Source organism: Anomaloglossus baeobatrachus, chromosome 3 (assembly GCF_048569485.1).
Source record: "Anomaloglossus baeobatrachus isolate aAnoBae1 chromosome 3, aAnoBae1.hap1, whole genome shotgun sequence".
Lineage (NCBI taxonomy): Eukaryota > Metazoa > Chordata > Amphibia > Anura > Aromobatidae > Anomaloglossus > Anomaloglossus baeobatrachus.
The window spans coordinates 679,384,088-679,411,575 of NC_134355.1; the positions used below are offsets into that span (position 1 = coordinate 679,384,088).

Genomic DNA, 27,488 nt, shown 5'->3' on the forward strand with positions numbered 1-27,488 from the left:
GTGTTCATTGAAATCATGGGACCCCATAGCGGAAGTTCTAATTGGTACCTCTCCCCCCAAAAATAAAAATGTAATATTCAACTGGATCATATAAGAACCTATCTCCCAACTTTACAGCCCTTGCAAAGTAATTTTCCTTTTAAAGCCCAAAGATTCCCCTTTTATTGCCCCATAATGTATAATACAAGCACTGTATGATACCTCCACAGTGACTTCCTCCACACGCGCAATATTATGACCCTACTGTATCCCCTAAACTACCCCAGCAAAGAATGGTGACCCCAGCACAATATAATCCCCAATTATGTCCCACACACAGCCCTCCATGCAGTACAATTGGCCAACATACAGTATAATGGCCTCAACACCACTTCACACTCAATAATGGCCTCCACTAGCCCTCCAAACAGTATAATTGCCACCACACAGCCCTCTGCATATTATTATGGACCGCACACAAACATTCACACTGTATAATTGCTTGGGTACGGTATAATGGCCCTCATATAGACTTCCATAAAGTATAAAGGCTTCTCCGTAGCCTCTAAGGCCCTGTGCGCACTGGAAAACGGAATTTTCTTAAGAAAATTCCGCAGGGTCTGAAAGATTACCGCACCCGCGGTAAAAAAACGCTGCAAACCGCACCCGAAAACTGCGTGCGGTTTGCCGCGGTATTGTTCGCGGTATCGCCACGGTTTTGCCGCGTGCGGGTTGGTACATGTGCTTTAATGCATTCCATGCAATAAAGCACATTGAAGAGAAAAAAAAAAAAAGGTCATTTCCTTCTGAGATAGAGAGTAGATCGATAAATAGACAGGTAGAGGAATAGATAGAGTCCCTGTGAGCACACGCTGCAGTTCTCCCGAGCGGTAATGTGAGTTCACATTACCGGCCGTGGGAAATGCCCTGTGGTTACCTCTGCAGGCTCGCTGCGAGGCTGCATTCAGCCTGTGTCTGTGTCACTCGCTTCTGGATGCAAGCAGCGCAAGACGTGAATTACGCCGGAACTGTGTGTTTCTGGGGGGGTGGGGGTGAGGGGTTAATAAACGGGTGATCACTTTACTCACGGGTTGATCATGTCAGCTGTCACATAGATGCTGCCATGATCAAGCCTGGAGTTAATGGCGGCGATCCGCTGCCATTAACTCGTTATTACCTGGATAGCCACCGCATCACGGCATCTGGAAGAGCCAGGGACACTCCGGGACTGTCGCATAATGATTGCGACAGTCCCGGGGCAGCTACGGCTGATATTCTCGGCTGCAGGAGGAGGGAGGACATTAACCCTGCCCCTCGCCCTCCCCAGTCTGAGAATACTGGGACCGCCGCTGTGTGCTTACCTCGGCTGGAAGGTAAAAATACGGCGGAGCCCACGTGTTTTGTTTTCTATATTTCCGTTTGATTTGTATGTGTATTCTATATGTCTGTGTGTGAGTGTGATGTGTGTGTGTTTACTCTCTGCTCCGCTTCCTCTAAGCGGGATTTCACGATAACATTACAGTCAATGGAGTGAAATCCAGCAGGGACTTGCGGAAAAGAAGTGACATGCAACTGTTTTTGCTGCGGGAATCCCGCAGCAAAACATGCAGCTGTCAAATTCCGCATAGTGCACACAGCATTTTTTTCCCATAGGTTTTGCTGGTGAATCACTGCAAAGATGTTATGAACATTTTCTGCAGTGAAACATGCAGGAAAACCGCAGGAAATCCGCGGGAAAAACCGGTAAGTGTGCACAGGGCCTAAATGTCATAATGGCCCTCACATAGCCCTTCAAATAGTATAATTGGCCCCACATATTCCTCCATATATAATGCACCCTCATAGCTCTCCATTTAGAATATTGGGCCTCACATTGCCTTCCATATAGTATTATGCATGCCCATAGTCCTCCATATATTATAATGCATCCCCCATAGTCTTCCATATAGTATAATGGGCCCCACAGTCTTCCCTATAGTAGAATGCACCCCATAGCTCTTCATATAGTATGCACCACCCATAGTCTCACAAATAGTATAATACATCACCAAAGTCCTCCATATAGTAAAATGCATCCTATAGTCCTTGCATTCAAGGCCGGCCTTAGCCAGAATGGTGCCCTGTGCAAAACTGTCCTTTGGTGCCCCCACACTACTGATTTTTTACCCAGTTTCCCAGGAAACAAACGAGGACCAGAGGCTTTTTTTTAAATATATATATATCAGTCAGGGCCAGAAAAATTTGGACAGTGACACAAGTTTTGTTATTTTAGCTGTTTACAAAAACATGTTCAGAAATACAATTATATATATAATATGGGCTGAAAGTGCACACTCCCAGCTGCAATATGAGAGTTTTCACATCCAAATCGGAGAAAGGGTTTAGGAATCATAGCTCTGTAATGCATAGCCTCCTCTTTTTCAAGGGACCAAAAGTAATTGGACAAGGGACTCTAAGGGCTGCAATTAACTCTGAAGGCGTCTCCCTCGTTAACCTGTAATCAATGAAGTAGTTAAAAGGTCTGGGGTTGATTACAGGTGTGTGGTTTTGCATTTGGAAGCTGTTGCTGTGACCAGACAACATGCGGTCTAAGGAACTCTCAATTGAGGTGAAGCAGAACATCCTGAGGCTGAAAAAAAAGAAAAAAATCCATCAGAGAGATAGCAGACATGCTTGGAGTAGCAAAATCAACAGTCGGGTACATTCTGAGAAAAAAGGAATTGACTGGTGAGCTTGGGAACTCAAAAAGGCCTGGGCGTCCACGGATGACAACAGTGGTGGATGATCGCCGCATACTTTCTTTGGTGAAGAAGAACCCGTTCACAACATCAACTGAAGTCCAGAACACTCAGTGAAGTAGGTGGATCTGTCTCTAAGTCAACAGTAAAGAGAAGACTCCATGAAAGTAAATACAAAGGGTTCACATCTAGATGCAAACCATTCATCAATTCCAAAAATAGACAGGCCAGAGTTAAATTTGCTGAAAAACACCTCATGAAGCCAGCTCAGTTCTGGAAAAGTATTCTATGGACAGATGAGACAAAGATCAACCTGTACCAGAATGATGGGAAGAAAAAAGTTTGGAGAAGAAAGGGAACGGCACATGATCCAAGGCACACCACATCCTCTGTAAAACATGGTGGAGGCAACGTGATGGCATGGGCATGCATGGCTTTCAATGGCACTGGGTCACTTGTGTTTATTGATGACATAACAGCAGACAAGAGTAGCCGGATGAATTCTGAAGTGTACCGGGATATACTTTCAGCCCAGATTCAGCCAAATGCCGCAAAGTTGATCGGACGGCGCTTCATAGTACAGATGGACAATGACCCCAAGCATACAGCCAAAGCTATCCAGGAGTTCATGAGTGCAAAAAAGTGGAACATTCTGCAATGGCCAAGTCAATCACCAGATCTTAACCCAATTGAGCATGCATTTCACTTGCTCAAATCCAGACTTAAGACGGAAAGACCCACAAACAAGCAAGACCTGAAGGCTGCGGCTGTAAAGGCCTGGCAAAGCATTAAGAAGGAGGAAACCCAGCGTTTGGTGATGTCCATGGGTTCCAGACTTAAGGCAGTGATTGCCTCCAAAGGATTCGCAACAAAATATTGAAAATAAAAATATTTTGTTTGGGTTTGGTTTATTTGTCAAATTACTTTTGACCTCCTAAAATGTGGAGTGTTTGTAAAGAAATGTGTACAATTCCTACAATTTCTATCAGATATTTTTGTTCAAACCTTCAAATTAAACGTTACAATCTGCACTTGAATTCTGTTGTAGAGGTTTCATTTCAAATCCAATGTGGTGGCATGCAGAGCCCAACTCGCGAAAATTGTGTCACTGTCCAAATATTTCTGGACCTAACTGTATATGTATATGTATATATATATATATATATATATATATATATATATATAAATATAATTTAACAAAATTGATCTCTTCAAATGTACAATAAACTCCTCCAAATTTGGGCTGGAGCATCTGCCCCTCAGATCCACTTTAATTTCACCACATCTGAGCTCATCCCTATTGGGGTCTTCTGATCTCGTATATTCATGCTGTATCCATGGATATTACATGATGGATGGTACATGAGGATCTCACCAATGGGCACACATGTATCTGGAGAATGAGGCGCTGCTGCTCTTCATAGAGAGATTATATAAATTCCTGTACACACGGATGGGAGTTCTGCATCTCTGGGCTGAGAGCAGCGCAGGTCGTGGCCACATTGGTGGGATCAGCATCTACTATACAAATCCTGTGGATAAATGTACAGGATGAGACCAGACAATGGATGATGGAGCCTTGCTACTCCAAGCATGGCTGCATGTACTCAGGGCCAAAAAGGCCATAATACAGATGTAAAAAGGGATTGTACAAAATGAGAAAAAAAATCTATTCAAATCAATCTATTGATGAAGGCAATAGCGCGATCAGCTGAGCTGTCACTGAGGTTACTCGCGGCCAACGCTGAATACAGCTGATCACGCTATTGCTTTGTAAACTTTGCTTACCGCAACCCGGGGGTTTCACTCGCTTGCAGCGGTGCTAGGCAGCTTAGAAAACATAGGTGTCACCGTCTCTTATAAAACGCAGCAGTTTATTTATTAGACTCAACATAAACTGCTAAACAAAATGTAACAAAGCCTCTCCTGGCTTAAAGGAAAATATAACATCCACATACCGTGGGCTTCCAGTCCAATTAAATGTCCATAGTGGATTCTCCACACTGGCTCCAGCCAGCGAACACTCACTGTGGTTGCTTCCTGCAGCCTCCAGCCCTCTACAGCCAGGCTGCAGTATTTTCCCCAGTCCTCACCTGGACTGATTTCCAGGAGTCTCTCTTCAGTCTTCACACAGACTGAGATCTCCAGCACACATCCTCCATGTGCAGCACTCTCAGGCTTCTGTCTGTTTCTAAAACTAACAGTCTCTTAAAACCCAACCGGATACACCCACAGGTGGAGGTATGTGATTCTCCAGCTCTGTCCATCACACTGGTCACAGTTTAAAGGGAACCTAACCCTTAATTACAACCAAAGTTCTGTGGAACTACAGGTCCCACAGTCACACCTTCAGTTCAATATCACCGGGGGATCCTTCTCCACTGCGACCATCCACAACATTGGTGGTCGCTACCTCACATATCCCCCCCCCTCTGTTCAAACTTGTAGGGTTGAACATTTGATAACCCACAGGGGCCCTGAGACAGGGCAGTAGTGTTACCTTGCCCTACCAGTCGAGAGGGCCCTCTCTGATAAATTTGAGCTTTAGCTCCTGACAAAGTCGGTCCTTGTCACCAGACTCGTCTCAGTCAACCCCCTTGTCAGATACACCCCCCGGTCAGACCTATCTCTCCATGACTGTCTCCAACGGCTAGTGTAGTAGCGAAAGTCTCTTCCAGTCGAAACTACTGTCTGGTCTGACTCCGAGCCATCTAATCCACTAGAAGGGCTACTGTCTGGGCACCTCAGCACTGAGTGGATAGACGATCTGCTATATCTAGACCGTCTGCATTCTCTTTTTGCAGATTTACTATGGCTTGTTCTGCCATGGCGTCTTCGGTTGTCATCGTTCTGTTGGTGTGTTCTCTCAAGACCATCCTTCGCTGTAGATACATCACTCCCTTCATCCATTCCTTTGGAGTTTAGAGTAGAGGATTTGGACCATTCAGAGTCTATGCTATAGCCCAAAGTGTAGTTAGGTCTTCCATGACCTTGGTTCCTTTCATTATAGGACCTACTTTCTGTGCCAACTGAAGCAACACCTTTATCAGGTGGGCAACCTTTCTCCTGGCCCCAGCCTGAAAGCGGTCTCCACCTCATACCCACTTGATGGAGTTGTTCTGCAATATTCTGCCTTTTTAGGTTCAACTGCCTTAGTTCTTCTAGGTAACCCAGGCGGTACTCTAGGAGGACTCGTACATTTTCAACACACTCCTTTGTTCCCAAATGACACAGGGAACCATACCGACTTCACAGAGTATCTTGGCTTCATTATGAATATCAATTCTTACTCTCGTCACACCGGACTTGTCAACCATCTCCTGCATGACTCTTCCATTTCTTCCAATCAGCTTCTTAACCAGTTCTCTGGGCACTTGTGTGATCTCATCCACAAACTCCAACAACCTTCGAGCTGTCTTGACTGCTTCTGCAGTTTTCCCAAAGATTCGGAATGTTCCACTGTGTTCTTCCACTTCAATAGCTCTAATACCTGGAACCTTCCTGGCTTGCTGAATGTTACTTCTTAGCGCTCTTATTGCAAGCCCAATTAATGGTTTCTTCACAACCACCACTTCCTGAAACGCTGTGGTGAGCCGTTTCATATGCTCCAATCGTCTGGTGTCTTCTTCCATCTTTGTAGAGATGAGCCACTTCGTGCGAAGACACTGTAGGTGCATACCACTCAGGATAGCCACCCGCTTCTTTGTGACATCACTTACAGAGCACACCACCAACCGACAAGACTCTGGGGCAAAGTAGACTTTATAGGCTCCTACGGCAGTCTTGAATTTTTCATGTACCGCCTCACTGGCACAGGCTTTTCTCAAGTCTGCAGGGACTTCTACCATGCACGTAAAGACTGGCCGAATTTCTTTACCTGTAAGGCCATAGGACCGTTCCTTGGGTCTTCCATATCCATCCTCTTTTCTTATCACAGGCTCCACCTTTGGAGTTGCATTCTCCTCAGGTTTTTCCATAGCCTCAGAGCCTTTGAATTGTTCCTCATCTTTGGCCTCAAGATTCTCAATCTTCTGTACCAAGTCCATCTTTATTGCCTCCACCTTGGTCTTACCAGTAAGTTCAGTTAAGCTCTCAGCTGCTGATGGGACTTCTGGGCTAGATTTCCCTACTTTAAGGGTTCTCTCAATTTCTGCAGCTTCAGCCATCTCTTGGGACTCTGCAGCATCTCCCTCAATTTCCTCTTGATTCTCTGCAACTTCAGAGGCTTTCTTGCACTCCATACCTTCAACCTCAGATTCTCTGGGGTCTACAATAGCTTTTGTGCCGTTTGCACTATTATTCACCCCAGCACTGGGTGGATCACTGGTCTGCTCACCATGACCTTTGTGGATTTTTCCTCCACCAACAGCCTCCACGATTTCTTCTCCTATAGTGTTTTCACTCAACAGACCATCAGCTTCACACCAGGAAATCATAGGGGACATCACCACTACTGTTTTGGTCAGCTCCTTTTCTGCACTTTCACCCTGTTGATTTCTGCCGTTACAATGTGTCAGTTCCAGCTCAGACTCCTCTTTCTTTTGCATGATTTTGCTGTCCAACTCTACATTAGCGGTTGCTATTGGCAACGTGCCTTTCTCAACCTTCTCTGCACACTCAGATTCTGGAAGGGAATCCACCCTTTTGGCAGAAATACATGACACTGTCTCTACCTGGACCATATTTTCAGAGGTTGTAGCTCGCTCCGCCTCTCTACGCCTGTTGCGCCTTCGGTGACGGGAGGAGGTTTTCCCCTGTTCGCTAATCAGTACGTCACTGTACTCGTTTGTCACTTTAGTAGAGTTAGTGTATTTACTGGAGTCATCGTTACTTGCCCTGGTGTCCTGGACTGACATGTTCCCACCTAACCAGGTGTTGGCTCCCTTTTCTGGAGCTCCCCTGTCACTAACGGTCATATTGTAATTTATTTTTTTAAACATCATGTCACTAAGTTGGGCATGTCCACCTTTTTCTTTGCTCCCCACTAACTTAGGACAGTCACCTTTAGGGGGTGCCATCTTCACCTTACCACACATAGCGACCCCACAAGGACTCTTTTTAACCTCCCACTGTGGTGGAGTTTCCTTTGGACTGTTACGGCTCTTACAAAAGCACCCGGACACTTCCCCCTGCTTCCACAAGTCCACAAATAATTTAGAGTCCCAACCTATAATAATTGGGTGCTGTAAATCTGAAACTACACCAACATCATGAGAACCAATGTCCGTTTCTGTCTTAATGACCACACTGGACATTGGGTATTCTTTATCATTTATGTGGGTGCAGTAGGCGTGGAACTTCTTTCCAGGAATCAGGTAGACATCAGATGTGGCCCTCACCAGGGTCACCAAACTCCTTGAGTCTACAAGTCCAGTTACAGATTCCCCATCCACTTCCACGGTACACAGACGTGGCTTCTCGTCAGATGGGTGGTCTATACTGCAGACAGGACACTTGCAGCATGAATACGTTTGTGCTTGACTACTGTCCATCTGCGCCACTGCGCCCTTGTCTATGGGATGCTCCACCCCCTTTTGGGCAACCACCCTTTCATGGGATTCCACCCCCTTTTCGGCAACCCAGTCCCCAGAGAATACATTCCATGGCCATTCCATGGAAAACGCATGTCCCAAACCACACAGTACCTCTGTGCCCCAGGTATCCTTCTGGGCTCTGTGTGCTCTCTGGCCCCACAAAGGACTATACCCACTTGTCCAGCGCCACCAAGTCCAGACGCTCTGCCAGCGACTCCTGGCGCCGCTGCAGCTCATTCTGCTTTACCTCCTGGCGGCCAGTCTCCTGCAGTCGTTGCTCACCGACCCGCACCAGGTACTTTAACAGTATCTCATCCACACAAGCTGCTCCATTCATGGTCACTCAGCACCCACGGACCTTCGTGGACCCGCCGATCCACCGCAAGCCGCTTGAGTGCGCCGTCAACTTTTGTGGACCCGCCGATCCACTGCAAACCGCTTCGAAAATTGTTTTCGTGGACCCGCCGATCCACAGGCAACACTTCCTTGCAGTATGTAGACAGCAGAGAAAAAAAAACCTTTGTGGACCCGGCTGATCCACAGGAACAACACCTCTGCAGTTGCTAGATGTGCTGCCTGGATTGCTGCCCGCATTCTCCACCATATGTAAACGTTGCTTACCGCAACCCGGGGGTTTCACTCGCTTGCAGCGGTGCTAGGCAGCTTAGACAACATAGGTGTCACCGTCTCTTATAAAACGCAGCAGTTTATTTATTAGACTCAACATAAACTGCTGAACAAAATGTAACAAAGCCTCTCCTGGCTTAAAGGAAAATATAACATCCACATACCGTGGGCTTCCAGTCCAATTAAATGTCCATAGTGGATTCTCCACACTCTGGCTCCAGCCAGCGAACACAAGTCACTGTGGTTGCTTCCTGCAGCCTCCAGCCCTCTACAGCAAGGCTGCAGTATTTTTCCCCAGCCCTCACCGGGACTGATTTCCAGGAGTCTCTCTTGAGTCTTCACACAGACTGAGATCTCCAGCACACATCCTCCATGTGCAGCACTCTCAGACTTCTCTCTGTTTCTAAAACTAACAGTCTCTTAAACCCAACCAGATACATCCACAGGTGGAGGTATGTGATTCTCCAGCTCTGTCCATCACACTGGTCACAGTTTAAAGGGAACCTAACCCTTAATTACAACCCAAGTTCTGTGGAACTACAGGTCCCACAGTCACACCTTCAGTTCAATATCACCGGGGGATCCTTCTCCACTGCGACCATCCACAACATTGGTGGTCGCTACCTCACATGCCTTCATTAGCTGCGTGGAGGTGACAGGAGCGGCGGTGTCTTCTGCAGCTCCGGTCACCTCCATGCAGTAGAGCTGGATGCGACGCTGGAGCATCCTGGATTACGCCAGACATGGAAGGCTTTTTCAGGCTTATAAAAGTGGTTAACCAGGGTATATGTTTGTGTTTTTTATTTCTAATAAAGGATTTTTTCAGGTGTGTGTGTTTATTTACTGTCAATTACAGATTAATCATGGAAGTATCTCGGGGAGACGCCCGACATGATTAATCTAGGACTTATTGGCAGCTATGGGCTGCCAAAAACTCCTTATTACCCCGATTTGCCAACGCACCAGGGCAAATCGGGAAGAGCCGGGTACAGTCCCAGAACTGTCACATATAATGTATGCGGCAATTCTGGGCGGCTGCTGACTGATATTGTTAGGCTGGGGGGCTCCCCATCCTGAGAATACCAGCCTTCAGCTGTATGGCTTCATCTGGCTGGTATTAAAATGGGGGGGGGGGGGGTCACCGCACGCCTTTTTTTTTTAATTATTTATTTATTTTACTGCACAGTATAGACACGCCCACCGGCTGCTGTGATTGGGTGCAGTGAGACAGCTGTCACTCAGCGTGGGGGGCGTGTCTGACTGCAACCAATCATAGGGTGGGGAAAGCAGGGAATACGAGATTGATTAATGAGCGGCCGGCATTTGCAAAGTAATTGTTGCCGCGTATTCTCTGCACAGCTGTTCCTCGCCGCGCTGGTGATCGGGGAGCGGTATGAGCCGGGGGAAGAAAAAACCCGAGCGCCAATGTAAGTATGACTGAGAACAGCAGAAAAAAAGGTAAGTATACTGAATTTAATTTAAAAAAAAAAAAAATAAGATCGCTAGTGTAAAAACGCACACGCACGAAACGTGCTGAACACGGACATACTCCGTGTGCGGTCCATGCAGGCACGGACCCATAGACTTTAGCGGGTCCGTGCCTGCGTGAAGCCGGCCAAAAACGGACATGTTGTCCGTGTAGAAAAGCGCACGTTCCGTGTGATTTTACGTGTGTGCGCCATCTACCATAGAACAACATGGGTCTCCGTGTGTACGTGTCTCCGGTACGTGCAAATTCGTACCGCACACGTACAAATTAAACGGATGTGTGTTGCGGGTCTATAACAGGAAAACAGAACATCAAAATTAAAGGCAATAGAGGAGAAAATAAAAAATTTACAAAACCCACTGGATACACCAAATACATTAGAGGAAGTTGCAGAGAATCTCTTCCATAAGGTGTAAAAAAAACAAAAACAAAAAAAAAAAAAAACCTAGGGGTCCGGATGGAATCCCCCAAGATGCTGAAATAAAGCCCACCAGAAATACAAGCTGCAATGGTTAAACTGTTCAATATTGTGCTGAGTGCCGGCTACTTCCCTCATACCTGGAAGCAAGGGCCCATCACACCCATCCACAAGAGTGGGGACAGGTATGACCCTGCCAACTACAAAGGAATAGGTGCCAGCAAGAACCTGGATCCTCAGTTTCCTCACCAAGAACAATGTCCTCAGCAAGAGCCAACCAGGGTTCGTGCCAAACCATCGCACCACAAACCACATCTACACCCTGCAGTTTCAATCGAAGCCACATCCACAAAACAAAGTACGTGAAGATATACGCCTGTTTTGTGGACTTTAAAGGGAACCTGTCATCAGAAATTGAGCTTTAAACCTAAAAGATTCCCCCTCTGCAGCTCCTGGGCTGCATTCTAGCAAGCTTCCTGTACTTTTTGTGCCCCCTTTTAAACCAAATTAAACACTTTATAAAGTTGTACCTTTTTGCCTGCAATTCTTGTAAATTCTCCATGTGGGCGGGCCGTCTGGTGTCGGTTATTGTCCCTCTTCTGGTTTACGCCGTCCCCCATTGCTTCATTTAATAGATCAGGACGCCGCCCACAGCGCCCGAGGTCGCGTGCACGCCAGGATCGCTGGTGACGTGGTCGCAGGCACGATATTATGGGCGGCGCTGTGAATGCATCACAAGTGCCCGCCCATAATACCGTGGCCGCGCTCTCCCCTTTGCCTCCTGCGTTCTGCGCAAGCGCTGGCCAAATGATCCGACGTCACCTTTCCCATCTTGCCCTGCAGCAGGAAATAGATGGGAGGAGCGGATCAGGCCACCACAGGTTACGAGGAGACACTTGCGCAGAACGCAGGAGGCAAAGGGGAAAGTGCGGTCACGAGGTTATGGGCGGCACTTGCTGATGACACTCACAGCGCCGCCCATAACCTCGTGCCCGCGCAAAGCGTCACCAGCGGTCACACGTGCACACAGTGCACGGCACCGCTACAGTCGCACAGCGCATGCGCGGGACAACGGGCACCCAGGGGCGGCGTCCTGAGGTTTGAAATTCAGCGTTCGGGGGCGGCGTAAATCGGCAGGAGGACAGCAACGGACACCAGGCAGCCCGCCCCCATGGTTGATTTACAAAATTTGCATACGAAAAGGTACAAGTTTATAAAGTATTTATTTTAGTATAAAAGGGGCCACAAAAACTATAGGAAGCTTGCTAGAATGCAGCCCAGGAGCTGCAGAGGGGGAAACTTTTAGGTTTACAGGTTAATTTCTGATGACAGGTTCCCTTTAAAAAGGCTTTTGACTCAGTGTGGCACCCGGAATAGTAGGAAAAACCTACGATGTCATCAAAAGCTCCTATACGGAGAACCTCTGCAGTGTGAATGGTAGACCAATGGCTTATTTCCAGAGCCCTGGAGTCAAATAGGGCTGCAGCCTACGACACACAGCATGAACATCAAAGCGCGTGGAATGCTATGTTTTATTGCAATAAACCAATATTAACCTATGCGCCAGCACCCATGAGCGATTATTTTCTCAGCTCTAAGCGGACCGACAAAATAGTTGCAGCATGCTGTGGGTGCAATGTGAGTCTGTTTCTCTCATCACCCATTCAAGTCTATGGGGCGAGAGAAACATCGCACTGCCCTCGCAGTACACCGGTGTACTGTGAGTGCAAAGTGAGAAAGACAATAGCCATCAATGGAGGAGGGAGATAAATCCCTCCCTCACCGCAGCGCCGGCCCTCCCCTCCGGAGCGCCGGCCCGCCCCTCCTCAGAGCTGGCCCACCCCCCGCAGCGGTGGTCCGATCGCAAGATCAGACTTCAGTCACAGTGACACTCGCATGACACTCGGCTGCTGCTGTGCTGCCAGCCTGTGACGAGTGTCATGCGAGGATTGCAGTAGTCCACGTGTGGCTGTGGACGGCCGTGGCCGTGTCTCTAACGTTCTTTAATATTTACATCAATGAGTGTACACTGCTCTGGAATGTTCTACAGCAGGGGTGGGGAACCTCCGGCCCGCGGGCCGTATGCGGCCCGCAATGACCTTTTCTGTGGCCCCCGGGGCACTGGAGCAGATTCCCGGAGGCTGCAGTGCTCGGGCAGCCGCTCATCTGGTCTATTGCCGGGAGACAGCACTGGGGGTGGGACTTCCTCCCTCTTGCTCCTACATGCTCCCTGTCAGATTGCAGCTAGAATCAGAGTGATGGGGGAGGGGCCTGCACGGGACATAGAAGGCTGTATAGTGCCATGCGTGCTACCTCTCACACTCCCATTCTGTGCTCGGCTGTTCATGGCTAGCAGTAGCAGGTCTTTTCTTGGAGAGAAAAGACGAGAATGAAGCCAGCCCTTGAGCTGAGCTGCTGCATCCATCACTTGTGCTGCACCTGATCTTACAGGGCAACTAAGCAGCAGGTACTTATATCTGCGCTAAGTGTGTTTATATCTAATATATACCACCATATATCAAATGTATTTGTGACTTAAGTGTCCAGCGTCTGTTGTGTATACGACATGTGCGTGTGCTGTGTATACGGCGTGTGTGCTGTGTATGTGCTGTGTATACAGCGTGTGTGCTGTGTATGTGCTGTGTATACAGCGTGTGTGCTGTGTATACAGCGTGTGTGCTGTGTATGTGCTGTGTATACAGCGTGTGTGCTGTGTATGTGCTGTGTATACAGCGTGTGTGCTGTGTATACAGCGTGTGTGCTGTGTATGTGCTGTGTATACAGCGTGTGTGCTGTGTATGCAGCGTGTGTGCTGTGTATGTGCTGTGTATACAGCGTGTGTGCTGTGTATGCAGCGTGTGCTGTGTATGTGCTGTGTATACAGCGTGTGTGCTGTGTATACAGCGTGTGCCCTGTGTATACAGCGTGTGTGCTGTGTATACAGCGTGTGTGCTGTTTATGTGCTGTGTATACAGCGTGTGTGCTGTGTATGCGCTGTGTATACAGCGTGTGTGCTGTGTATGCGCTGTGTATAAGGCGTGTGTGCTGTGTATAAGGCGTGTGTGAGCTGTGTGTGTGCTGTGTATACGGCGTGTGTGCTGTGTATACGGCGTGTGTGCTGTGTGTGCTGTGTATACGGCGTGTGTGAGCTGTGTGTGTGCTGTGTATACGGCGTGTGTGCTGTGTATGCGCTGTGTATAAGGCGTGTGTGCTGTGTATAAGGCGTGTGTGAGCTGTGTGTGTGCTGTGTATACGGCGTGTGTGCTGTGTATACGGCGTGTGTGAGCTGTGTGTGTGCTGTGTATACGGCGTGTGTGCTGTGTATGCGCTGTGTATAAGGCGTGTGTGCTGTGTGTGTGCTGTGTATAAGGCGTGTGTGCTGTGTATAAGGCGTGTGTGAGCTGTGTGTGTGCTGTGTATACGGCGTGTGTGCGCTGTGTGTGTGCTGTGTATACGGCGTGTGTGCTGTGTGTGTGCTGTGTATACGGCGTGTGTGTGTGTGCTGTGTATGCGCTGTGTATAAGGCGTGTGTGCTGTGTGTGTGCTGTGTATAAGGCGTGTGTGCTGTGTATACGGCGTGTGTGAGCTGTGTGTGTGCTGTGTATACGGCGTGTGTGCTGTGTGTGTGCTGTGTATACGGCGTGTGTGCTGTGTGTGTGCTGTGTATACGGCGTGTGTGTGTGCTGTGTTTGGCACTTAATAAAGTTTCATATTGTAAGGTTTATTGGTATATCTAATTCCTGGTGTGCACATGTTTACATGCAGAACTTTTTGGCTTGCTGAGTGCTGTGTATGGCTTATGTGTGTGCGGTATACGGCATGTGAGTGCTGTGTGCAGTATACAGTATCTCCTGTGCATGTGTACTATATATGGCCAGTGTGTGTCATGGGTAGTGTACAATATGACAACTGTGTCAAGGCTGTGTGCAGTATACGGGCAGTGTGTCAGAGCGGTGTGTGTATGTACAGTGTCTCCTGTGTAATATATATGATTTACCAATCTGCGCTTCAAACAAAGACAAACCTGGAAAAGCAGTTGTGAGACGCAAACATCACAGCGCACCAAAGAGAATCAGCTCTGGCTGCCACAGTAGGGGTATAGGGGTGAGTTAATTAATTGTTTGACCAATTATAGCCAGGTCATTTTCAAGTTGATGATTTTGTGCGGCCCCCGAAGGTTGGTAGAATTTTCCAAATGGCCCCCGGCAGTAAAAAGGTTCCCCACCCCTGTTCTACAGCTTCAGGTCTTACCCTCCATGATGCCCAGGTGAAATTCTGGCTCTAAGCAGATGACCTCCTGCTCCTGACACCACCTGAGAAAGGCCTCCAAGACAACCTACACATCTTTGTCCTAAACAACTGCTCTCTTAAGGCCCCTTTACAGACTGAGACTTTCTAGCGATTCCACCAGCGATCACAACTTGGCCGGGATCGCTACAAAGTCTCTGGTGAGTCGCTGGTGAGCTGTCAAACAGGCAAACCTGCCAACGACGCAGCAGCGATACGGACCTGCAGAACGACCTAGCTAGTTATTGGGGACGTGTTAAAACAGCTTTTTGAAAGGGAAGTCGCTAACGAAGTCGTTGCAACGGTGTCAAACACACCGATGCATGCTGCACAGCGGGAAACAAAGGACCAAAAAATGGTTCTGAAAGATTTGTAGCAATCAGCGACCTCACAGCGGGGGCCAGGTCGCTGATGCGTTTCACACACTGCAATGTCGCTGGGGAGGTTGCTATTACGTCACAAAACCGGTGACATAACAGCGATGTCGTTAGCGATGTTGCAGTGTGTAAAGGGGCCTTTAGGCTATGTTAACACAGGGCTTTTTTGTTTTTTTTCTGGACCAAAACCTGATCTTGTGGCAGGAAATATACTTTGAGTCATCTGCGTTTTTGGTGTGTTTTTTAGTGGCGTTTTTGCTGCAGATGTGGTGCGGATTTGCTGCCTTTTTTCTACAAAATGGGTTGTATCAATGAAAAAAACGCAGCAAAGAATTGACACGTTCATTCTTTAAAAACCTGACCAAAATGCAGGTATTTGACAAAACAGTCAGGAAAAAGAACTGGTGTGTGTGTGTGTATTATATATATATATAATAAAATGCTAATAAAAAACTGCTATTTACAGTCAGACCCAGCAAAGTCTGAGAGTTCTGAAATCTTATATACCGTATTTTTCGCTTTATAAGACGCACCTGATTATAAGACGCACCCCCAAATTTGGTGAAGGAAAAGAGAATTTTTTTTTTTAATGGTAAATGGGGTCCATCTTATAATGCCAGTGTCCCTCTAACAAATCATATAGGGTATATGTCCCTCATAGCCCCCCATCCTAAAATTAGCCCCCTTAATCTGGATATGGCCCCCTTATATTGAATATAGCCCCCTTGTGATGGCACACGTTCCCCTGTGCTGCCTATGGTCCCCTATGGATTGCACACGTTCCCGTGTTAGATAACGCCCCCATGCTGCTGCCCATGGCCCCTATAGATCGCACAAGTCCCCCTGTGTTAGATATTGCCCCCATAGTGCTGCCCATGGCTCCTATATAGATCGCACAAGTCCCCCTGTGTTATATATCGCCCCCATAGTGCTGCCCATGGCCCCTATATAGATCGCACAAGTCCCCCTGTGTTATATATCGCCCCCATAGTGCTGCCCATGGCCCCTATATAGATCGCACAAGTCCCCCTGTGTTATATATCGCCCCCATAGTGCTGCCCATGGCCCCTATATAGATCGCACAAGTCCCCCTGTGTTATATATCGCCCCCATAGTGCTGCCCATGGCCCCTATATAGATCGCACAAGTCCCCCTGTGTCAGATATCGCCCCCATAGTGCTGCCCATGGCCCCTATAGATCGCACAAGTCCCCCTGTGTCAGATATCGCCCCCATAGTGCTGCCCATGGCCCCTATATAGATCGCACAAGTCCCCCTGTGTCAGATATCGCCCCCATAGTGCTGCCCATGGGCCCCTATAGATCGCACAAGTCCCCCTGTGTCAGATATGGCCCCCATAGTGCTGCCCATGGCCCCTATAGATCGCACAAGTCCCCCTGTGTCAGATATGGCCCCTAGGCTGCTGCCCAAAGTAAAATAAAACCCTCTTTCCTTATCTCCTGCAGCGCTGCGCTCCCTCCTGTCTGGCTCCGTGCTTCTGTTCTTCCTTACTTCCTGGTTGTCAGTGCGGTCATGTGATCGGCACAGCAGGCTGAGATCTCTGCCTGCCTGATCACACTGGAAGCAGAGACACGGGGAGAAACGCTGCAGGGTAAGTAAAGATTTTTTATTTTAGAATGAGCAGCAGCCTGGGGGCCAAATCTAACACAGGGGTGGGCATGTGCAATCACAGTGGGACGCAGGCTCATATAATATGCACCGCTCACCAGCCCCTCACTGCGTGCGATTTCAGCACCATTGGAGATGGACAGCGGCTGTGCATATTATATGAGCGGGTGCAGGAGATCAAAGGCAGCAGCCCGCAGCGTTCCCCTGTGCTCCAGAGCTGCTGCCCCCACCTCCCCTGGACGCTGCAGGGTACATATATATATACCACCCCCCCCCCCGTATATTCGGCTTATAAGACGCACCCCCTACTTTCCCCCAAAATTTGGGGGAACAAAAGTGCGTCTTATAAAGCGAAAAATACGGTATATATATATATATATATATATGAGATTTCAGAACTCTCAGACTTTGCTGGGTCTGACTGTAAATAGCAGTTTTTTATTAGCATGGATTTGCATAAAACCAAGGCAAATCTGCAGCAAAAAAAAACGCAGTAAGAACGTACCAAAAAAGTCTTGTGTGAACATAGCCTTACAGGACTGGACAAGTACACCGACCTGGGCCTGAAAATTCACCAGTCAGGGAGCTTCAAATAAGCAATAGAGATTGCTATGCCATCCGAAGGAAACTCATCTGAAGCCACCAGTGAGGGTCTGGCTAAAAAGCTTCAATTCCATCATCACCTCAATGCTCCTGCCTTCTCCAGGTCTATCGAAGCACCTTCAACAGCGCCTGTCAGGCCGAACTGGGCAGATTCCCTCTACACCTAGCAGCTCTGAAGAGGGCACGGTCATGTCAGTCTCACCTACAGAATAACAATCCACGCTCCCATCACCATAAAGCCCTGAATCAGGAAGATGGTAGACGAGGGCCAGGAGAGGTGTCAGTGACTGGAGGACCGATGTCTACACCTCACAGAAACTGACCACGTACCAGAGACTACAGACTGGCCCCATATCTGGAGAAACTCCCAGAGACCGCAGGACTATGAGCCAATATAGACTCAGTGCCCACAGTCTAGCCATCAATTCCCACACAAGCAGAGCTACAAGCCCAGGGAGGACAGACTGTGCCAACACTGACCTGGAGGCCAAGGAAGGAAGAAACCCACCTCCTGCTACACTGCACCAAACACTCAGTGAGGGACACTCAGCAGTGAGGGACACTCAGCAGTGAGGGACACTCAGCAGTGAGGGACACTCAGCAGCGAGGGACACTCACTTCAGGAGACTATGATATCTTCCCGGGATTTAAGCTCCATAAAGGAGGAAGAGAAAATATATATCCTGCTGAAGGAAGAAGAGACTGCAGTGGAGATAGCAGCGCGGTGTGTGAGCGAATGTCATAGACCAAGAAAGAGAAATATGATAAGCCATGGACTTCTACAGTCCCCACCCCCAATGTGCCCCCCATCCATCCTTCCTACAGTCCCCACCCCCGATGTGCCCCCCATCCATCCTTCCTACATTCCCCACCCCCGATGTGCCCCCCATCCATCCTTCCTACATTCCCCACCCCCAATGTGCCCCCCATCCATCCTTCCTACAGTCCCCACCCCAGATGTGCCCCCATCCATCCTTCCTACAGTCCCCACCCCGGATGTGCCCCCATCCATCCTTCCTACAGTCCCCACCCCAGATGTGCCCCCATCCATCCTTCCTACAGTCCCCACCCCAGATGTGCCCCCATCCATCCTTCCTACAGTCCCCACCCCGGATGTGCCCCCATCCATCCTTCCTACAGTCCCCACCCCAGATGTGCCCCCATCCATCCTTCCTACAGTCCCCACCCCAGATGTGCCCCCATCCATCCTTCCTACATTCCCCACCCCCAATGTGCCCCCCATCCATCCTTCCTACAGTCCCCACCCCAGATGTGCCCCCATCCATCCTTCCTACAGTCCCCACCCCAGATGTGCCCCCATCCATCCTTCCTACAGTCCCCACCCCCGATGTGCCCCCCATCCCTCCATCCTACAGTCCCCACCCCCGATGTGCCCCCCATCCGTCCTTCCTACAGTCCCCACCTCCGATGTGCCCCCCATCCTACAGTCCCCACCCCTGATGTGCCCCCCATCCATCCTTCCTACAGTCCCCACCTCCGATGTGCCCCCCATCCATCCTACAGTCCCCACCCCCGATGTGCCCCCCATCCGTCCTTCCTACAGTCCCCACCTCCGATGTGCCCCCCATCTCTCCATCCTACAGTCCCCACCTCCGATGTGCCCCCCATCCATCTTTCCTACAGTCCCCACACCGGATGTGGCCCCATCATGCAGTTTCGGCCAGTGTAAGCCCCCCCAACATGGAACATCACCCCCTGCCTGTGTAAGCCCCCCAGCGTGCAGTATCGCCCAGTGTAAGCCCCCAGCATGCAGTATCGCCCAGTGTAAGCCCCCAATGTGCAGCATCGCCCCCTGCCCTGTGTAGCCCCCCCATATCCCCCTTCCTTATGGAAGCCTCCACAGCCCTGTGCTGCAGCTTCAGCCCCTTCCCTGTGATATATACACGAGCTGCAGCCCCCAGTAGTGACAGGAGACACTTTTATTTCTTACCCCAAAATCCAGTGTGACCTCAGCTCTATAACTAATGAGGAAAAGCTGAATCTTCCCCACCTCAGGGTCAGGATCCGTCCGCGCTGCACAGGAGCCCGAGCACCGCTGCTTCCCGCTCACAGGTGTGCACACTGGGTAGTACTACGGTAGTAGAGTGATTTTTTTGAGGGAAAAATGTCACTGGAAGGGGCGGGGCCTCCTCGTGCCCTGCAGAGCGGACGGATCCTGACCCTGAGGTGGAGAAACATTCAGTTAAAACTTTGAGTTTTTAGCCTGGATTTTGGGGGCACAGAGAACAGTGTCTCCTGTCACTACTGGGGGCTGCAGCTCGTGTATATATCACAGGGAAGGGGCTGAAGCTGCAGCACAGGGCTGTGGAGGCTTCCATAAGGAAGGGGGATATGGGGGGGCTACACAGGGCTGTGGAGGCTTCCATAAGGAAGGGGGGTATGGGGGGGGGTTACACGGAGCAGGGGGTGATGCTGTGGAGGTTTCATAAGGAATGTGGGGGTTACTCTAGGCAGGAGGCGACGCTGCATGTTTGAGGGGCTTGCAGGAGGCAATGTGGAATGTTTTGGAGGGCTTGCACTTGCCAGGGAGCGACTCCGCATATTTGGGGGACTTGCACTGAGCAGGGGGTGACGCTGCACGTTTGAGGGGATTGTGGGGGCAATGCTGCACGTTTGGGGGGGGGGGGCTCGCACTGAGCAGGGGGTGATGCTGCACATTTGGGGGGCTTGCACTGGGCAGGGGCGACGCTGCACGTTTGGGGGGGCCCGCACTGGGCAGGGGTGACGGATGTTTGGGGGATCGCACTGGGGAGGGGGTGATGCATGTTTGGGGGGCTCGCACTGGGCAGGGGGGTGACGCTGCATGTTTGGGGGGCTCGCACTGGGTAGGGGGCTATGCTGCACGTTTGGGGGGCTTGCAGGAGGTGATGCACGTTTGGGGGGCTTGCACTGGGCAGGGGGCGACACTGCACGTTTGGGGGGCTCGCACTGGGCGACGCACGTTTGGGGGCCTCGCACTGGGCGACGCACGTTTGGGGGCCTCGCACTGAGAGACGCACGTTTGGGGGCCTCGCACTGGGAGACGCACGTTTGGGGGCCTCGCACTGGGAGACGCACGTTTGGGGGCCTCGCACTGGGAGACGCACGTTTGGGGGCCTCGCACTGGGAGACGCACGTTTGGGGGCCTCGAACTGGGAGACGCACGTTTGGGGGCCTCGAACTGGGAGACGCACGTTTGGGGGCCTCGCACTGGGAGACGCACGTTTGGGGGCCTCGCACTGGGAGACGCACGTTTGGGGGCCTCGCACTGGGAGACGCACGTTTGGGGGCCTCGCACTGGGAGACGCACGTTTGGGGGCCTCGCACTGGGAGACGCAAGTTTGGGGGCCTCGCACTGGGAAACGCACGTTTGGGGGCCTCGCACTGGGAGGCGCACGTTTGGGGGCCTCGCACTGGGAGGCGCACGTTTGGGGGCCTCGCACTGGGAGGCGCACGTTTGGGGGCCTCGCACTGGGAGACACACGTTTGAGGGCCTCGCACTGGGCGACGCACGTTTGGGGGCCTCGCACTGGGGCGACGCATGTTTGGGGGCCTCGAACTGGGCGACGCAAGTTTGGGGGCCTCGCACTGGGCAGGGGGCGACGCACGTTTGGGGGCCTCGCTCTGGGCGACGCACAATTATATTTTAATCGGCCTAAGCCACACTAGAAACTACAATATATACAATACGGAATCTACAGAATATATACATATATAGGTCAGAGTACATTTACAAATAAAGCATGGTTTACAAACAGGCATACAGTTCAAGCAGTTACCTTATGCATCTGGCCACAGGGGGGCGCCGATAGACCAGGGTCCTAGGAACTTCCTCACATGTGTCTGACACAAGACCCCCGAGCAAGAACAAGCCAAAATGTCTGAACTGTGGTTATCAACCTGGCTCAATCCATGTCCCCTCCTACCTTAGTGACCTCACAGGGAAGCACTGCCCCACCCCCTGCCTTGAGTCAAAATAATATCCAAAGGGATTATTGGCCATAACTTTGCCTGGGAACGTCGTAGGCGGACGCCAATGCTCTCATTTTTTCAGTTATGAATTTACCTTCAAAATGATAGGATGCATGGCTAGTTTGCTGGTGCTCCACTGCACAATATCAAGTTTGGGCTACTTACAGAGGTCCCACACCTATATAAAATATGTGCTGGAGTCGTTAGCCTGCCCCGATGCCATATTTCTGCTTGACATATTTATAGGAAGCACAGCTCACGAGATATTGAACATTTATTCCTGGTGCCGGTCTGTCTAGAAGTACAGAGGCATGTTAATTAGTAAGGAACTTCTTCCACAGTGTCACAGAAGGTGGTCTTCCTTTCCTTTTGTGTTCACAGCTCAGCTAATTTCCATATCACAGGGGATTGCTTTCTGCTCAAGCTACTGCTAACCAGATAGGTTACTCAGGTTCATTAGCATTCTGATTGAAGCTTCCTTCCAGGCCCGAAGCTTGACAAGATGGCGGCTATAGGAACATGGCTTATAGCTCAGAATATCCCTATGCCCTCACACCTCCCTCCTTTAGGGGGCGCTAGGGGGCAGCACATTCCAGTGTTCCCCCGCGCGCCCGTCCGCGACCTCTCCTTGTCGGGACAGCCCGTCTGCGTTACCATGGTCACGGACCTTCCTGTGGCGAATGGTGAAGTTGTACTGCTGGAGCGCAAGTCTCCATCGCAACAACCTCCCATTCGTCCCGGAGACGGTGTGTAACCAGCTGAGGGGATTGTGGTCCGTCTCCACGATGAAGCGGCGCCCATACAGGTAGGGTTGCAGACGCTGCAGAGCCCACACTATGGCTAGGCATTCCTTTTCCATCGTGGAGTAGGCCACCTCCCTCGGCAACAGCTTCCTGCTCAGATACAAGACGGGGTGCTCTTGGCTCGCAGAGTCTACCTGGCTGAGCACCGCACCGAGGCCGAAGTTACTGGCGTCGGTTTGTACTACAAACGGCCGCGTGAAGTCGGCTGCCTGTAGTACTGGTGAGCTGGACAGGGCACCCTTTAGGGTCTGGAAGGCTGTCTCGCAGTCCACTGTCCAATCGACTGCAGAGGGCAGCTTCTTCTTGGTGAGGTCCATCAGGGGCTTTGCCAGGCTACTATAGTGTGGAACAAACCTCCTATAGTACCCGGCGGTCCCCAAGACGGACATCACCTGCTTCTTGGTTCTTGTGGTGGGCCAGGATGTGATGGCCTCCACTTTCTCAGGCTCTGGCTTCAGAGCTCCCCCGTCTACCCGGTGACCTAGGTAGTGGACCTCGCTCATGGCCAGCTGACACTTTCCCGGCTTGATGGTCAAACCTGCCTGGTGGATCCGCCTGAGCACATGTGCTAGATGCTCTAGGTGATCCTCCCAGGTGGGACTGAAAATGGCAATGTCATCCATGTACCCTTCAAGTCCCTTGAGCAGGGTGTTGACCATCCGCTGGAAAGTGGCAGGGTCATTCTTCATTCCGAATGGCATCACCGTGGACTCGTACAGTCCAAATGGAGTAATAAAGGCAGAGCGTTCCCTGGCCTCGCGAGTCAGGGGCATCTGCCAATATCCCCGGCTCATATCCATGATGGTCAGGTACTGAGCCCCGGCCAACTTATTGAGCAGGTCATAGATGAGCGGCATTTGGTACGCATTGACGACCGTGACAGCATTGAGCCCCCTGTAGTCCACGCAGAACCGAGTGGTTTGGTCCTTCTTAGGGACGAGGATTACAGGTGAGGCCCAAGCGCTGTTGGATGCCTGGATCACCCCCAGCTTCAGCATCTCGTCAATCTCCTGGCGCATGTATTGCTGCACCTCCAGGGAGACTCGATATGACTCGAGACTCGATAAGCGACGGATCGGGGGGTGGCACTCAGTATCCACGTGATGGACGGCCAACTCAGTCCTTCCGGGCCGGTTGGTAAGCAACTCCCGGAAGGGGTGTAGGGTGGCCCATAGCTGGGACCGTTTGTCCTCCAAAAGCTGGTGGCCAACCTCCATATCCTTGATGGATCCACCCGCCCTAACCTGGGCGAGCATATCCAAGAGGGTTTCAGCCTCTCCCTCTTCAGGCAGGTTGCACACGGGGAGTGCACATGCCTGCCTCCCGCTCATGATGTGCCTTCATCATGTTGACATGGAAGGCCTTCCACGGGCAGGGTCAAGGGTGACCAGGTACGTTACAGGGTTGAGCTGCTGGTACACGAGGTATGGGCCTTCCCAGGCTGCCTGAAGCTTATCCTGTGGTACGGGGACCAGTACCCACACCTTTTGACCCACTTGGTAGGTCCTCTGAAAAGCATTCTGGTCGTACCAACGCTTCTGATCGGCCTGGGCTTGAGCCATATTGTCGTGCACCAGCTGCGTCAAGGCCTTTATTTTGTCCCGGAAGCGCACGACATACTCAATGACAAACACTCCAGGGGTGGCCAAATCCCTTTCCCAAGCCTCTTTCACCAGAGCCAGGGGGCCCCGCACACGTCGCCCGTACAGGAGCTCAAAAGGTGAGAACCCCGTTGAGGCCTGTGGAACCTCCCGGTAAGAAAAGAACAGGTGTGGGAGATACCGCTCCCAGTCACGCCCATGGGAGTCAACCAACATCTTAAGCATCTGCTTTAAGGTGCCATTGAACCGCTCGCATAGGCCATTAGTCTGTGGATGGTACAAGCTGGCCACCAGATGTTGCACCTGGATTTGCTTACAGAGGGACTCCATCAGCTGCGACATGAATTGGGTCCCCTGGTCAGTGAGCATTTCCTGGGGAAAACCCACTCGGGAGAAAATCTCCAGCAATGCGGTGGCCACCTTGTCAGCCTGAATGGACGAAAAGGCTACCGCTTCAGGGTACCGGGTGGCATAGTCTACTACCGTCAGTATGAAGCATTTCCCGGAGCTGCTGGGGATGGCCAGCCACCCTCCTGAAAGGCTCATCTATGATGGGCAGAGATACCAGTGGGGCTTTGGGGCGTGGCCCCGCCTTCCCCACTCTGACAGGTGTCACACAAACGGCAGTAGGCAACCACATCGATCCCCATTCCTTTCTCGCCTTTTCATTGGGGGACACAGACCGTGGGTTATATGTTGTCTCCAGGGGAGGCTTGACACTAAATTTAAAAAAGAGTTAGCTCCTCCTCCCACAGAATATAACCCCAGCTAGGCGGGAACTAGCCCAGTTCTTTTTAGTGTCAGCAGGGATGCTGACACGTCTGGCCTGAGCCCCAGGCCAGCTTATGTTCTTTGCGATTTATTCTATTTTTGACTATGGGGCAATACCAGGGTGTGCTCACCCCCGTTCCCCCCGTGTACGGGCAGAGGAAACCTGGCGTGCAAAAGCAGTCAGTCTTCCCTCGCGCCCAAGTGGTCGGGTCTGCGTACCCCTCCAGGCTCCCTGGAAGCACCTCACAGAGGTAGCTCCAGAGGGCTAGGCAGAGCCGAGAGCCTGCTAGCCTTGAGCTGAAGATGCGTCCCCGAGATCTCCGCATCCCAGGACCGACGCGTCTTCAGACGGAGCAAGAGCAGGTAGGGAGACGACGTGTACCCGTCCCCTGCATCCAAACCGCCGCCTGAGGAGGCGCCGGTGGGGCGATGCAGGCCGTGATCCCGGGGAAGCAGCATTAATTTAGCTCCCAGCGTCGGCCTGCATGTTTAGCAATGCCCCCTCCACTGCTCTAGAAGCTGCTCCCTCTAGTGGGCCGTCTCTCCCCTCCATGCTGCCAGAGAATCCTGGACGCCATTACACGTGGGGAGCAGACTTGGGTGAGATCGCCTCCTTGGCTCTGCAACTCTGCAGCACTATATACCGCTCTGTTCAGTGGTATATCGCTGTCTTCCTAGCGGTGTGTGCCTGCTGGCTGGCGGTGTATATCAGCTTTCAGCGGTATATACTAGCTGTGCCTGCAGATATATACTGACTGTTTGGCAGAGTGTGGCACTTTACTATTGGTATATACCAGCTCTGTATAGCAGTCCCTTTCTAATACTGCTACTAGCTCCTCACCCACAGTAGTGTAATACTGCTAAAGGCTCACAGTATAATTGTACGTTTGTTGCTGACATGCGTAAAAACCGCAAGAGTGATAAAGCTTCCCAGGCATCCTCTATGGACCTGTACTATGCTTGTACCACCTGTGGAAGCTCGTTTCCCAATGGTCGAAGCTATCCACTCTGCCGAGGCTGCGATGCCCCTACTACAATGTCACAACAGGCGTTGCCGGACCAGGGGGTCGTGCAATCTGTGGGTTCGGCCCCGGCCGCCATTCAGGCAGCTCCCCCGTCTGATGAGGCTATCCCTGCATGGGCTCTTCTGATGTCTAAAAGGTTAGATGACCTGGCCGCTCAGATATCTCAGCCTTCCACTGGCTCCCACAGCCTCCCCCCGGCTCAGCTCCCTCAGAGGAGCCCGCCTTTGTCTGGTGTATCATCCCCAGTACGTAAAAAGGCTGTCTCCAAAAGGCGCCATTGCGACCGCTCCGCCTCGTCTGACTCACACGATGGTCAGTCTGACTCAGGCTTCGTGACCTTTTGTAGTTACGATTCCCGAGACTCTGACTCTGATTCAGATGTCACTTCTGAGTCTAGGCATATGGAAGACACTCTGATAGCGGCTGTCAATCACTCTCTGTCGATTTCTGATCAGCGCTCGGACCCGACTTCTCAGTCGGCAATCAAGCGAGCCAAGAAGCCTCCTAAGTCCTTTGCCCAGGATCCGATTTTTCATCAAATCGTATCTAAACGGTGGGATCACCCTGATAGGAGGTTTAATAAAAAATCCTCCTCTTCATTCGCTTATCCCTTTCCCCCGGAAATGGTTAAGCCCTGGTCGGTACCCCCTGTTGTGGATCCGCCAGTATCCAGACTGGCTAAACACACGGTTATGTCTGTTTCAGACAACACGTCTCTTAAGGACTCGTCCGGCAGCCAGTTGAGGCTGCGGTCAAATCTATTTTTCAGGCTTCGGGCTCCTCTCTGCGCCCCCTGTTTGCCGTGACATGGGTGGCAAGAGCTATGAGCGTGTGGAGTAGGAATCTGCGCAAGTTGCTTCGCCCTTGCAATATTCCTCCGGAGGCTCTTGAGATTCTTGATTTGTTCTCTCTCGCCTCTAATTATCTTCTTCACGGCTCTCTAGATGCAGTCAACTGGTCAGCCTTAACGGCAGCCAATGCTGTCTTCGCCCGCAGGGTTCTGTGGCTAAAGATCTGGAATGCGGACAGTGCCTCCAAGAAGTCCCTGTCCACACTTCCCTTCCAGGGTCTTCGTCTATTTGGTGAATCCCTGGACAAGCTCATATCTGAGGCGACGGGTGGTAAAAGTACCATTCTACCACAAAAGCGGCCTGTAGCCAGAAATTTCAAAAAATCTTCTTGCCGCAGGCAGTCCTTTCGGCCTGCCCCCCAAAAGCCTTCGGCCCAAGGACCGTCCCAATGCTCAGATCGAGGATCCGGTCCCTCAAGAGGCTCTTCTTGGCGTTCCCACTCCAAGCAGCCTAAATCCAAAGGACCTCGCTCTGTACAGGCTCCCTCAGCATGACGCCAGGTATCCCGCAGATCCGACTCCTGTGGGAGGGCGGCTTCTGCTTTTTCAGGATATCTGGCTGGACCACACTCACGATGCCTGGGTTCGAGAAATCGTCACCTCAGGTTACAAGATCGATTTCCATTCCCTGCCGGCCAACAGGTTTCTGCGTTCTCGTCTCCCAAAATCCGAAACGCAAAACTGGGCCTTATTTCAGGCCATAGCTTCTTTACAAAAAGCAAACGTTATCATTCCAGTGCCCCTGGAACAGCGCGGCAAAGGTTTCTACTCAAACCTATCTTGGAC

General features: G+C 50.9%; 1 protein-coding gene across 2 annotated transcripts in view; it reads right to left on the bottom strand.

Annotated features, from left to right (window-relative positions):
* Positions 1–21,524, bottom strand: part of LOC142297047 (uncharacterized) — a 46,565-nt gene extending 25,041 nt beyond the window's left edge. The window contains exon 1 of one of the 2 annotated variants that reach the window (XM_075341281.1): positions 21,460–21,524. The gene's annotated coding sequence lies outside the window, so the exon portion shown is untranslated. Of the gene's footprint in view, positions 1–19,631; positions 19,744–21,459 lie in introns of those variants that run through there. The other variant, XM_075341280.1, reaches the window with a different exon arrangement.
* Positions 21,525–27,488: the final 5,964 nt, after the last annotated feature.